Raw genomic sequence first — 15,454 nt, 5'->3', positions numbered from 1 at the left:
CTGTAGTGGGTGGTTGGAACTAAAGAGCAGATACTGGTCCGTGTGTGTAGGTTTCCTATATACCTCTATTTGGAGTTTCCCGTCCTCTCCTCTGATCGTGGAACAATCAAGAAAGGCCAAGCGATTCTCCTTAGCGTCTTCTCTTGTAAACCTGATATGTGGGTCCACAGCATTGATGTGATCAGAGAAGGTTTCCAGCTCTTGTTTCTTGATTGTTACAAAAGTATCATCGACATAGCGGAGCCACAGTTTTGGGGCTATGCCTGAGAATGAGGCCAGTGCCTTCTTCTCAAAGTGCTCCATGTACAGGTTGGCTACTATGGGAGAGACGGGCGAGCCCATGGCACAGCCATGAATCTGTCTGTAAAATTGTCCCCGGAATTGAAAGTAAGTGGTGTTCAGACAGATGTCCAACAGTTTACATATGTGTTCAGGTGTCAGTTTGGTCCTTTCCTGTAGGGTGGTGTCTTCCTGCAGTCTGATCCTCACTGCTGCTACTGCATCAGAGGTCGGGATGCAGGTGAACAGGGACACAACATCATATGAAACCATGAGGTCATCTGGGTCCAGTTGGAGATGTTTCACTTTATCCACAAAGTTGTGCGTGTTTTCCACATGATGTACCGAATTCCCCACAAGCGGAGCCAATATAGTTGTTAAATGCTTGGCCACATTGTAAGTGATGGAATCTGTGCTGCACACTATGGGTCTGAGTGGAACCTCCTTTTTGTGTATTTTTGGAAGGCCATAAAGGCAAGGCATGGCTTCACCAGGATACAGTCTGTAATACAGAGGCCGGTCTATCGCTTCCTCTTTTTCCAGCCTTTGTAAACAGTCTATCACTTTCTTCTCAGCCACTGGTCGGATCTCTTTTCAAGCGCTCGTATGTGGTCGTGTCCTCGAGGAGGGTGTGGACTTTGGCTTCGTAATCAGCTGCGTTGAGAATCACAGTGCAACGTCCCTTGTCTGCTGGGAGGATGTTGATGCTATGATCTTTTTCCAGTGCTGAAAGTGCTTTTCTCTCTTCAGATGTGATATTTGAAGGCGGTGGTTTGGCACTCTTCAGGGTCGCTGTGACACGTAGCCTCAGGTCTGCAGCCTCCGATTCAGTCATTTTGTTGTTTCTAATTGCCGTTTCAGTGGCTGTGATGTAGTCCTCTGTAGGGATGTGTTTAGAGGTGACAGAAAAGTTGAGACCTTTAGAGAGCACCTCCTTTTCTGCCTGTGTCAGAACACGATCTGATAGGTTCTAATTTGTCTGTCTCAGTCCTAATGTCTAGCTCGACCTCACCTGCATTCTTTTTGTTCAAAAGAATGTTGAACTTCTTGATTTGGCGTTCTTTGCTCTTCCTGTGCTGTGCTTCTTGTGCAGTCTGTGTAAAATCCATCACTCTTTTGAAAGCTTCTTCAGGGAGTATGCTGGTTAATTTCTCCTGTAAAGTTCCTGTTCTGTCTTTCAATTTATCAATTCTGACGTTGTTTTCCTGGATCCTTTCACTGAGCATCTGCATAAGGCTCCTTCTCCAAATCTTCTCTGCTCTGTGTCCTCTGACCGGTGATTTGATCTGCAGGCTCTTCGGGATCATGTTGTTCTGTCTGCATCTAAGATTGAACCTCAAGTGATTCCTGTTGTCTGCTAGTTTCCTGGCTACAGAAGCTATTTTTGTTAAAAAAGAAAGACCTTCTTTAAACAGAAATGGAGGGCTAAGGTTTAATCTTCCTGTTATTTATTATGGGATACTGAACCCCTGGAAAGGTAGAAGACCAGGACCAGGGAATGTAGATGCTAATCAGGTACTCAGGGTGGTTGAGCCAGGGTCTCACAAAGACAAAGAGGATTCTAATAGCCCACTAGACAAATCTATTTGTCGTAGACACCTGAAAAACAATATAACGGGTCAATTTGTGACCAGGCACAATGTGTCAAAGTCACATGACACTAGCTCGAGTTTATATAGTGGAAAAAAATGGCTGAAAAAAGAGTTTATGTTATTATTTTATTTTAAAATATTTTCCCACAAACCACCACAATTTTGAATCCCTGAACTGTAAAAAAAAAAAAAAAAACTCAACCCAAAATTCAGTGAAAATTTTGTGATTTTGGTGTATGTATTTCTTACATTTTTTACACCTCGTACTTTGAAAAATTGCCAAATGAACTACACCCATGTACAATTAGAGGTAATTGGTGTAGTAAGGCGTGGCAAACTCATTAATATCACTTGCTGAAGTGTTAAAACTGGCATGAGATGTCCTATTTCCTGGCACGAATAATGGTCAAGGCAAGTTTATTTGTAGAGCACATTTCATACACAAGGCAATTCAAAGTACTTCACAAAACAGGAAAAAAATGCATTCAAATCACAAAGAAATTACAGAAATCACAAAACAGTTTAAGACACAAAAGAGAAGAGGCAAAGAAAAATCACATGCAAAGTCACATGCACAGCTAAACAAAACTGTTTTTAGCTTAGATTTGAACATTGTCAGAGTAGAAGTCTGTCTCACATCTTCAGGAAGACTGTTCCAGATTTTAGCTGCATAAAACTGAAATGCAGATTCCCCATGTCCTGACTCTGGCACCAGCAGGAGGCCGGTCCATGTTTAGTCCTGACTCTGGCACCAGCAGGAGGCCGGTCCATGTTTAGTCCTGACTCTGGCACCAGCAGGAGGCCGGTCCATGTTTAGTCCTGACTCTGGCACCAGCAGGAGGCTGGTCCATGTTTAGTCCTGACTCTGGCACCAGCAGGAGGCCGGTCCATGTTTAGTCCTGACTCTGGCACCAGCAGGAGGCCGGTCCATGTTTAGTCCTGACTCTGGCACCAGCAGGAGGCCAGTCCATGTTTAGTCCTGACTCTGGGCACCAGCAGGAGGCCGGTCCATGTTTAGTCCTGACTCTTAGTCCTGACTCTGGCACCAGCAGGAGGTCGGTCCATGTTTAGTCCTGACTCTGGCACCAGCAGGAGGCTGGTCCATGTTTAGTCCTGACTCTGGCACCAGCAGGAGGCCGGTCCATGTTTAGTCCTGACTCTGGCACCAGCAGGAGGCCGGTCCATGTTTAGTCCTGACTCTGGGCACCAGAAGGAGGCAGGTCCCTGAGGTCCTCAGAGTCCGAGATGTTATTTAATGCAATGATGTACAGTAGCTATATTTCACAAAGGCTCTACAGCGCCCCCTTAAACACTTGAATTAAGTCAAAAAATTAACTTTTTACTGACAAATTAAATATGGCAGACATAATTTTTGCCACTTTGAAAATAAAAAGCCAATGACGGACTCTATCTGCAAGCAGCACTTTGGGTGAATAATTTGTGTTTTATTATGTTTGCTGAATAGGACTGATTAAAACATCTCTTGTGTTTATGTCCATGAAATTAAATTAAATCTTCAATAAGAAAAAAAATCTAATTTGGTTAATATGAAGATCTTGATGAAGGTTTTTGTGCGTGGCCCAATCTTGTACTTTTGTGAACACCTCTTGAATTTCCCCATTGTGGGATAAAATAAAGACTTATTTCATCTGATTCTCGAAACCCAATCCACTGCCAACAATGTGTCTGAATTCATTGATGCATCAGAAGAAAGGATAAGGTTGCAATGGAGGCAGAGGTGGAGTGTATTTTGTCTTCAACATTCGCAGAATAATTATCATTCCATGGTTTAGAACATGAGATGTAATTGTGGTTACGTAGTATCAGACCATTTTACATCCCCTTTACTATAGTCTATGGGCAGGGGTGGGCAAACTACGGCCCGCGGGCCACACCGTTCGTCGTTATAATCCGGCCCGCCAAACATGCTAAGTAATATTAAAACAAATTAATAAAATAAAATAATTATGATTTTTTTCTCTGCACTTGTATCCTTAATAAATATGACGTGACATTAATTCAATAATAGATTCAAAAGCCTATATTTGACAGAAAAGTGATATTTTATAAGATTTTTGATTTTTTTTTCCCCACACCAATGATTGCGGGCCGGCCCTTCGCTACTTGCCTGGATTCGAATATGGCCCTCGGAGGAAAAAAATAGCCCACCCCTGGTCTATGGTATAATTAACAGATTGCAGACACAGATTTATGGTTAAAATCTCCTCATGAAAAGTCCTCATGAAACAGAAAACTGCCACAAACTTATGAGTAGAGTTATTGAAATAATGATACTCTAGTAAAAGTATTAAGTAGTGGTCCAACAAATTATATTTGGGAAAACTTATACTCAAGGTACTCAAGGTCACAAAAGCTGGTATTTAAGGATAGACACACAAATGAGAAAAACGAAATCATATCTGAAGGAGCAAGAAACAAAAATGTTCATTCATCATCTTTTAATATTGTCAACACAAAACCTGTATCACTTTGGACAAAACGTTTTTGTTACTCTTCGCACTGTGAGTAAGATAAGATAAGCCTTTATTTGTCCACGCAGTTTGGAATTCTACTGTTACAACGCAATGTAGATACAGAAGTGAGAGAAACCGAGATACCGTATAGAAGACTTTTAAAAAAACACTCTTAATAATAGAAAAGCTCTTATAAAAACAACAGTAAATGCTTTTAACCTTTGTGTTTTTAAACTTTCCAAATTTGTAGAGCACAATTCTTCATACACATTTAAAGTTTAAAGAAGAAAAGGGTGCAAATCACAATACAAACAAATAAGGGGGAAAATGATATACATTTTAAAAAGAGAAGTGCAAATCTTTTCAGCTGTCATGTAGCCCTACCAGGCTAAACATTTTTTTAACCTATTTGAACATAGTCGAGTGTTGTTGTTTTGTTTCCTTTTGTTGGAGTTGGCAATAGTTTAAATTTCAGGTCCACCCTTCATGGCCCATGTTACTTTACTCGTCTTTATTGCATCTCTAAAGCAAACACCAGGCAGCAAGCATGGCAGCACACAGTTTTGGCTGCCTGTTGAGACCGCAAATGTTTTTATTTTGAGGTTGCATTTCCGGTATGTATTTTGTACGTGTGCGTAATAACTCTATTAATGTTATTATTTGTAACCCAGTGTCCAGCATTGTTACATTTGTCCGTAGTACCATCATTGCAATATATTCTCTTCATATTCACAGACAAATACAGCAGGTTTTAGTACAACTCTATGAACAATGAAATAGATGCTGTATTTGTGATATAAGTAAACGATGGGTCCAAACAACACAAACCTCAGGCAAACATCAACATCCAGACGTTTTACTAGAATAAAATGTGCACAAAGAATAGACTGCAGTCAGACTTGTTCCACACAAAGTGTTCAGGATGTGGCTGACGAGATAAAGTAAACAGCTCACAGATGGGGCTTCACCTCCGTGTCCAAAAACACAATTACAACAACTGGGTTTTTTCAACTTACAATGGCCGATTGATGGGAAAGCAATTTTCATTTTTAAACCGTAAACAATTTCAGAAAATGTATGAAGCAAACAATCAAATGTCCAAAGCACAAATACAACAATTAAAACAATGTGATTTGTTTTTCCTTTTACTTTAGCATTCCCCATTGCTATTGCTTTAAACTTCAGAGCCATTATATTTTTACTATAAGGGTTCGATTATTCAAAATGTAACTCTCACAAGTTTTCCCGGATTCTATGTGTGACAGGTTAAAAAGCGAGTCACAGATTTGAAATTTGTCACAAGACACTATTTTCACCTTTTAGTTAATTATTGTGGTCAAGACTGTGTTCAGTACAAAAAGTGTAAATGATAAAAATGTACATATGACCTGTTAACAATGTTTATTTCTATTGGCTGGCGGAAATGTGTGATATGCGCAAAGTTTTCGGTGTTCTTTCCTGAAATAAAACGGAAGAGTAAGGACGTGACCGTCTCTGTCCTTCACTTTTCCCATTCAAAAAGCAACCACGTACCTGTCCCAAACTGTCGGAGCAGAGGGCGCAACATATGCTATAACAGACATTAATAAATAGTCTACATCCTGTATAACCCCATAAGCTGTGCAACTGATAAAAATTTCATCCAATTGTTTCAATTCGTCAATGTCTTTTTAATTGAGAGGTCAAGAGTTTGTACTTTGGATGAATCATTTGTATTATTATGTTTGCTAAATAGGACTGTAGTAGAAAAAGCTTCAGTTGTAGTCATCTGGACTCAGTTTGAAAAATAGACGTTTCGACTCTCATCCAAGAGTCATTGTCAATAAAAGAATTTAGATCGAGAACTCCGATATTAATACTGTTCTGTGGTAAGACCCGCCCATTGGGAGGAGCCTTCCTGAAGTAGAAAGAGTTGTTTGTTTCAACAGAAACTCCCCCCTTGTATCTACCGAGCTAGCCTATTCAGAATCTTAATGGGCTATTAGAAACCTCTTTGTCTTTGTGAGACCCTGGCTCAACCACCCTGAGTACCTGATTAGCATCTACATGTCCTGGTCTTGGTCTTCTACCTTTCCAGGGGTTCAGTATCCCATAATAAATAACAGGAAGATTAAACCTTAGCCCTCCATTTCTGTTTAAAGAAGGTCTTTCTTTTTTAACAAAAATAGCTTCCTTGACTCCTCTTTCAAACCATCTTTTCTCCCTGCTTAAAACCTTCACCTCACCGTCTGCAAACGAGTGATTAGAGGCTTCAAGATGGAGATGCACGGCACTCTGAGGTCCTGAACTTGTATTTCTTCTGTGCTGATAAAGCCTCTTGTGTAGAGGCTGTTTTGTCTCACCTATGTACCGTTCTTTACAGCTTTCTTCACTGCATTGGATCGAATAAACTACATTGCTCTGTTTTTGAGTCGGCAACTTGTCCTTTGGGTGAACCAGTTTTTGTCTTAAAGTGTTTCCTGGTTTAAAATAAACAGGGACTTGGTGTTGTCTAAAAATTCTCTGCAGTTTTTCTGACAGGCCAGACACATAAGGGATAGAAACACCCTTCCTTCTCTGTTCAGTTTCCCTTTTGTCCTGCTTCTTGGTTCTCTTCACTCTGTTGAGAGCCCAAGCGGGGTAACCACAGGCTGAGAGGGCATTTCGGACATGTTTTTCCTCTTTCTTCTTGCCCTCTGAGCTGGTGGGCACACCTTGAGCTCTGTGTTGTAAGGTTCTGATCACACCCAGCTTGTGCTGTAGTGGGTGGTTGGAACTAAAGAGCAGATACTGGTCCGTGTGTGTAGGTTTCCTATATACCTCTATTTGGAGTTTCCCGTCCTCTCCTCTGATCGTGGAACAATCAAGAAAGGCCAAGCGATTCTCCTTAGCGTCTTCTCTTGTAAACCTGATATGTGGGTCCACAGCATTGATGTGATCAGAGAAGGTTTCCAGCTCTTGTTTCTTGATTGTTACAAAAGTATCATCGACATAGCGGAGCCACAGTTTTGGGGCTATGCCTGAGAATGAGGCCAGTGCCTTCTTCTCAAAGTGCTCCATGTACAGGTTGGCTACTATGGGAGAGACGGGCGAGCCCATGGCACAGCCATGAATCTGTCTGTAAAATTGTCCCCGGAATTGAAAGTAAGTGGTGTTCAGACAGATGTCCAACAGTTTACATATGTGTTCAGGTGTCAGTTTGGTCCTTTCCTGTAGGGTGGTGTCTTCCTGCAGTCTGATCCTCACTGCTGCTACTGCATCAGAGGTCGGGATGCAGGTGAACAGGGACACAACATCATATGAAACCATGAGGTCATCTGGGTCCAGTTGGAGATGTTTCACTTTATCCACAAAGTTGTGCGTGTTTTCCACATGATGTACCGAATTCCCCACAAGCGGAGCCAATATAGTTGTTAAATGCTTGGCCACATTGTAAGTGATGGAATCTGTGCTGCACACTATGGGTCTGAGTGGAACCTCCTTTTTGTGTATTTTTGGAAGGCCATAAAGGCAAGGCATGGCTTCACCAGGATACAGTCTGTAATACAGAGGCCGGTCTATCGCTTCCTCTTTTTCCAGCCTTTGTAAACAGTCTATCACTTTCTTCTCAGCCACTGGTCGGATCTCTTTTCAAGCGCTCGTATGTGGTCGTGTCCTCGAGGAGGGTGTGGACTTTGGCTTCGTAATCAGCTGCGTTGAGAATCACAGTGCAACGTCCCTTGTCTGCTGGGAGGATGTTGATGCTATGATCTTTTTCCAGTGCTGAAAGTGCTTTTCTCTCTTCAGATGTGATATTTGAAGGCGGTGGTTTGGCACTCTTCAGGGTCGCTGTGACACGTAGCCTCAGGTCTGCAGCCTCCGATTCAGTCATTTTGTTGTTTCTAATTGCCGTTTCAGTGGCTGTGATGTAGTCCTCTGTAGGGATGTGTTTAGAGGTGACAGAAAAGTTGAGACCTTTAGAGAGCACCTCCTTTTCTGCCTGTGTCAGAACACGATCTGATAGGTTCTAATTTGTCTGTCTCAGTCCTAATGTCTAGCTCGACCTCACCTGCATTCTTTTTGTTCAAAAGAATGTTGAACTTCTTGATTTGGCGTTCTTTGCTCTTCCTGTGCTGTGCTTCTTGTGCAGTCTGTGTAAAATCCATCACTCTTTTGAAAGCTTCTTCAGGGAGTATGCTGGTTAATTTCTCCTGTAAAGTTCCTGTTCTGTCTTTCAATTTATCAATTCTGACGTTGTTTTCCTGGATCCTTTCACTGAGCATCTGCATAAGGCTCCTTCTCCAAATCTTCTCTGCTCTGTGTCCTCTGACCGGTGATTTGATCTGCAGGCTCTTCGGGATCATGTTGTTCTGTCTGCATCTAAGATTGAACCTCAAGTGATTCCTGTTGTCTGCTAGTTTCCTGGCTACAGAAGCTATTTTTGTTAAAAAAGAAAGACCTTCTTTAAACAGAAATGGAGGGCTAAGGTTTAATCTTCCTGTTATTTATTATGGGATACTGAACCCCTGGAAAGGTAGAAGACCAGGACCAGGGAATGTAGATGCTAATCAGGTACTCAGGGTGGTTGAGCCAGGGTCTCACAAAGACAAAGAGGATTCTAATAGCCCACTAGACAAATCTATTTGTCGTAGACACCTGAAAAACAATATAACGGGTCAATTTGTGACCAGGCACAATGTGTCAAAGTCACATGACACTAGCTCGAGTTTATATAGTGGAAAAAAATGGCTGAAAAAAGAGTTTATGTTATTATTTTATTTTAAAATATTTTCCCACAAACCACCACAATTTTGAATCCCTGAACTGTAAAAAAAAAAAAAAAAACTCAACCCAAAATTCAGTGAAAATTTTGTGATTTTGGTGTATGTATTTCTTACATTTTTTACACCTCGTACTTTGAAAAATTGCCAAATGAACTACACCCATGTACAATTAGAGGTAATTGGTGTAGTAAGGCGTGGCAAACTCATTAATATCACTTGCTGAAGTGTTAAAACTGGCATGAGATGTCCTATTTCCTGGCACGAATAATGGTCAAGGCAAGTTTATTTGTAGAGCACATTTCATACACAAGGCAATTCAAAGTACTTCACAAAACAGGAAAAAAATGCATTCAAATCACAAAGAAATTACAGAAATCACAAAACAGTTTAAGACACAAAAGAGAAGAGGCAAAGAAAAATCACATGCAAAGTCACATGCACAGCTAAACAAAACTGTTTTTAGCTTAGATTTGAACATTGTCAGAGTAGAAGTCTGTCTCACATCTTCAGGAAGACTGTTCCAGATTTTAGCTGCATAAAACTGAAATGCAGATTCCCCATGTCCTGACTCTGGCACCAGCAGGAGGCCGGTCCATGTTTAGTCCTGACTCTGGCACCAGCAGGAGGCCGGTCCATGTTTAGTCCTGACTCTGGCACCAGCAGGAGGCCGGTCCATGTTTAGTCCTGACTCTGGCACCAGCAGGAGGCTGGTCCATGTTTAGTCCTGACTCTGGCACCAGCAGGAGGCCGGTCCATGTTTAGTCCTGACTCTGGCACCAGCAGGAGGCCAGTCCATGTTTAGTCCTGACTCTGGGCACCAGCAGGAGGCCGGTCCATGTTTAGTCCTGACTCTTAGTCCTGACTCTGGCACCAGCAGGAGGTCGGTCCATGTTTAGTCCTGACTCTGGCACCAGCAGGAGGCTGGTCCATGTTTAGTCCTGACTCTGGCACCAGCAGGAGGCCGGTCCATGTTTAGTCCTGACTCTGGCACCAGCAGGAGGCCGGTCCATGTTTAGTCCTGACTCTGGGCACCAGAAGGAGGCAGGTCCCTGAGGTCCTCAGAGTCCGAGATGTTATTTAATGCAATGATGTACAGTAGCTATATTTCACAAAGGCTCTACAGCGCCCCCTTAAACACTTGAATTAAGTCAAAAAATTAACTTTTTACTGACAAATTAAATATGGCAGACATAATTTTTGCCACTTTGAAAATAAAAAGCCAATGACGGACTCTATCTGCAAGCAGCACTTTGGGTGAATAATTTGTGTTTTATTATGTTTGCTGAATAGGACTGATTAAAACATCTCTTGTGTTTATGTCCATGAAATTAAATTAAATCTTCAATAAGAAAAAAAATCTAATTTGGTTAATATGAAGATCTTGATGAAGGTTTTTGTGCGTGGCCCAATCTTGTACTTTTGTGAACACCTCTTGAATTTCCCCATTGTGGGATAAAATAAAGACTTATTTCATCTGATTCTCGAAACCCAATCCACTGCCAACAATGTGTCTGAATTCATTGATGCATCAGAAGAAAGGATAAGGTTGCAATGGAGGCAGAGGTGGAGTGTATTTTGTCTTCAACATTCGCAGAATAATTATCATTCCATGGTTTAGAACATGAGATGTAATTGTGGTTACGTAGTATCAGACCATTTTACATCCCCTTTACTATAGTCTATGGGCAGGGGTGGGCAAACTACGGCCCGCGGGCCACACCGTTCGTCGTTATAATCCGGCCCGCCAAACATGCTAAGTAATATTAAAACAAATTAATAAAATAAAATAATTATGATTTTTTTCTCTGCACTTGTATCCTTAATAAATATGACGTGACATTAATTCAATAATAGATTCAAAAGCCTATATTTGACAGAAAAGTGATATTTTATAAGATTTTTGATTTTTTTTTCCCCACACCAATGATTGCGGGCCGGCCCTTCGCTACTTGCCTGGATTCGAATATGGCCCTCGGAGGAAAAAAATAGCCCACCCCTGGTCTATGGTATAATTAACAGATTGCAGACACAGATTTATGGTTAAAATCTCCTCATGAAAAGTCCTCATGAAACAGAAAACTGCCACAAACTTATGAGTAGAGTTATTGAAATAATGATACTCTAGTAAAAGTATTAAGTAGTGGTCCAACAAATTATATTTGGGAAAACTTATACTCAAGGTACTCAAGGTCACAAAAGCTGGTATTTAAGGATAGACACACAAATGAGAAAAACGAAATCATATCTGAAGGAGCAAGAAACAAAAATGTTCATTCATCATCTTTTAATATTGTCAACACAAAACCTGTATCACTTTGGACAAAACGTTTTTGTTACTCTTCGCACTGTGAGTAAGATAAGATAAGCCTTTATTTGTCCACGCAGTTTGGAATTCTACTGTTACAACGCAATGTAGATACAGAAGTGAGAGAAACCGAGATACCGTATAGAAGACTTTTAAAAAAACACTCTTAATAATAGAAAAGCTCTTATAAAAACAACAGTAAATGCTTTTAACCTTTGTGTTTTTAAACTTTCCAAATTTGTAGAGCACAATTCTTCATACACATTTAAAGTTTAAAGAAGAAAAGGGTGCAAATCACAATACAAACAAATAAGGGGGAAAATGATATACATTTTAAAAAGAGAAGTGCAAATCTTTTCAGCTGTCATGTAGCCCTACCAGGCTAAACATTTTTTTAACCTATTTGAACATAGTCGAGTGTTGTTGTTTTGTTTCCTTTTGTTGGAGTTGGCAATAGTTTAAATTTCAGGTCCACCCTTCATGGCCCATGTTACTTTACTCGTCTTTATTGCATCTCTAAAGCAAACACCAGGCAGCAAGCATGGCAGCACACAGTTTTGGCTGCCTGTTGAGACCGCAAATGTTTTTATTTTGAGGTTGCATTTCCGGTATGTATTTTGTACGTGTGCGTAATAACTCTATTAATGTTATTATTTGTAACCCAGTGTCCAGCATTGTTACATTTGTCCGTAGTACCATCATTGCAATATATTCTCTTCATATTCACAGACAAATACAGCAGGTTTTAGTACAACTCTATGAACAATGAAATAGATGCTGTATTTGTGATATAAGTAAACGATGGGTCCAAACAACACAAACCTCAGGCAAACATCAACATCCAGACGTTTTACTAGAATAAAATGTGCACAAAGAATAGACTGCAGTCAGACTTGTTCCACACAAAGTGTTCAGGATGTGGCTGACGAGATAAAGTAAACAGCTCACAGATGGGGCTTCACCTCCGTGACCAAAAACACAATTACAACAACTGTGTTTTTTCAACTTACAATGGCCGATTGATGGGAAAGCAATTTTCATTTTTAAACCGTAAACAATTTCAGAAAATGTATGAAGCAAACAATCAAATGTCCAAAGCACAAATACAACAATTAAAACAATGTGATTTGTTTTTCCTTTTACTTTAGCATTCCCCATTGCTATTGCTTTAAACTTCAGAGCCATTATATTTTTACTATAAGGGTTTGATTATTCAAAATGTAACTCTCACAAGTTTTCCCGGATTCTATGTGTGACAGGTTAAAAAGCGAGTCACAGATTTGAAATTTGTCACAAGACACTATTTTCACCTTTTAGTTAATTATTGTGGTCAAGACTGTGTTCAGTACAAAAAGTGTAAATGATAAAAATGTACATATGACCTGTTAACAATGTTTATTTCTATTGGCTGGCGGAAATGTGTGATATGCGCAAAGTTTTCGGTGTTCTTTCCTGAAATAAAACGGAAGAGTAAGGACGTGACCGTCTCTGTCCTTCACTTTTCCCATTCAAAAAGCAACCACGTACCTGTCCCAAACTGTCGGAGCAGAGGGCGCAACATATGCTATAACAGACATTAATAAATAGTCTACATCCTGTATAACCCCATAAGCTGTGCAACTGATAAAAATTTCATCCAATTGTTTCAATTCGTCAATGTCTTTTTAATTGAGAGGTCAAGAGTTTGTACTTTGGATGAATCATTTGTATTATTATGTTTGCTAAATAGGACTGTAGTAGAAAAAGCTTCAGTTGTAGTCATCTGGACTCAGTTTGAAAAATAGACGTTTCGACTCTCATCCAAGAGTCATTGTCAATAAAAGAATTTAGATCGAGAACTCCGATATTAATACTGTTCTGTGGTAAGACCCGCCCATTGGGAGGAGCCTTCCTGAAGTAGAAAGAGTTGTTTGTTTCAACAGAAACTCCCCCCTTGTATCTACCGAGCTAGCCTATTCAGAATCTTAATGGGCTATTAGAATCCTCTTTGTCTTTGTGAGACCCTGGCTCAACCACCCTGAGTACCTGATTAGCATCTACATGTCCTGGTCTTGGTCTTCTACCTTTCCAGGGGTTCAGTATCCCATAATAAATAACAGGAAGATTAAACCTTAGCCCTCCATTTCTGTTTAAAGAAGGTCTTTCTTTTTTAACAAAAATAGCTTCCTTGACTCCTCTTTCAAACCATCTTTTCTCCCTGCTTAAAACCTTCACCTCACCGTCTTCAAACGAGTGATTAGAGGCTTCAAGATGGAGATGCACGGCACTCTGAGGTCCTGAACTTGTATTTCTTCTGTGCTGATAAAGCCTCTTGTGTAGAGGCTGTTTTGTCTCACCTATGTACCGTTCTTTACAGCTTTCTTCACTGCATTGGATCGAATAAACTACATTGCTCTGTTTTTGAGTCGGCAACTTGTCCTTTGGGTGAACCAGTTTTTGTCTTAAAGTGTTTCCTGGTTTAAAATAAACAGGGACTTGGTGTTGTCTAAAAATTCTCTGCAGTTTTTCTGACAGGCCAGACACATAAGGGATAGAAACACCCTTCCTTCTCTGTTCAGTTTCCCTTTTGTTCTGCTTCTTGGTTCTCTTCACTCTGTTGAGAGCCCAAGCGGGGTAACCACAGGCTGAGAGGGCATTTCGGACATGTTTTTCCTCTTTCTTCTTGCCCTCTGAGCTGGTGGGCACACCTTGAGCTCTGTGTTGTAAGGTTCTGATCACACCCAGCTTGTGCTGTAGTGGGTGGTTGGAACTAAAGAGCAGATACTGGTCCGTGTGTGTAGGTTTCCTATATACCTCTATTTGGAGTTTCCCGTCCTCTCCTCTGATCGTGGAACAATCAAGAAAGGCCAAGCGATTCTCCTTAGCGTCTTCTCTTGTAAACCTGATATGTGGGTCCACAGCATTGATGTGATCAGAGAAGGTTTCCAGCTCTTGTTTCTTGATTGTTACAAAAGTATCATCGACATAGCGGAGCCACAGTTTTGGGGCTATGCCTGAGAATGAGGCCAGTGCCTTCTTCTCAAAGTGCTCCATGTACAGGTTGGCTACTATGGGAGAGACGGGCGAGCCCATGGCACAGCCATGAATCTGTCTGTAAAATTGTCCCCGGAATTGAAAGTAAGTGGTGTTCAGACAGATGTCCAACAGTTTACATATGTGTTCAGGTGTCAGTTTGGTCCTTTCCTGTAGGGTGGTGTCTTCCTGCAGTCTGATCCTCACCGCTGCTACTGCATCAGAGGTCGGGATGCAGGTGAACAGGGACACAACATCATATGAAACCATGAGGTCATCTGGGTCCAGTTGGAGATGTTTCACTTTATCCACAAAGTTGTGCGTGTTTTCCACATGATGTACCGAATTCCCCACAAGCGGAGCCAATATAGTTGTTAAATGCTTGGCCACATTGTAAGTGATGGAATCTGTGCTGCACACTATGGGTCTGAGTGGAACCTCCTTTTTGTGTATTTTTGGAAGGCCATAAAGGCAAGGCATGGCTTCACCAGGATACAGTCTGTAATACAGAGGCCGGTCTATCGCTTCCTCTTTTTCCAGCCTTTGTAAACAGTCTATCACTTTCTTCTCAGCCACTGGTCGGATCTCTTTTCAAGCGCTCGTATGTGGTCGTGTCCTCGAGGAGGGTGTGGACTTTGGCTTCGTAATCAGCTGCGTTGAGAATCACAGTGCAACGTCCCTTGTCTGCTGGGAGGATGTTGATGCTATGATCTTTTTCCAGTGCTGAAAGTGCTTTTCTCTCTTCAGATGTGATATTTGAAGGCGGTGGTTTGGCACTCTTCAGGGTCGCTGTGACACGTAGCCTCAGGTCTGCAGCCTCCGATTCAGTCATTTTGTTGTTTCTAATTGCCGTTTCAGTGGCTGTGATGTAGTCCTCTGTAGGGATGTGTTTAGAGGTGACAGAAAAGTTGAGACCTTTAGAGAGCACCTCCTTTTCTGCCTGTGTCAGAACACGATCTGATAGGTTCTAATTTGTCTGTCTCAGTCCTAATGTCTAGCTCGACCTCACCTGCATTCTTTTTGTTCAAAAGAATGTTGAACTTCTTGATT

Source organism: Eucyclogobius newberryi, unplaced genomic scaffold (assembly GCF_026437365.1).
Source record: "Eucyclogobius newberryi isolate DKJ021-1_F unplaced genomic scaffold, fEucNew1.0.hap1 SCAF_9, whole genome shotgun sequence".
Taxonomy (NCBI): domain Eukaryota; kingdom Metazoa; phylum Chordata; class Actinopteri; order Gobiiformes; family Gobiidae; genus Eucyclogobius; species Eucyclogobius newberryi.
The sequence above is the reverse complement of the archived record's forward strand: the minus strand, read 5'-3'. Positions refer to the sequence as shown.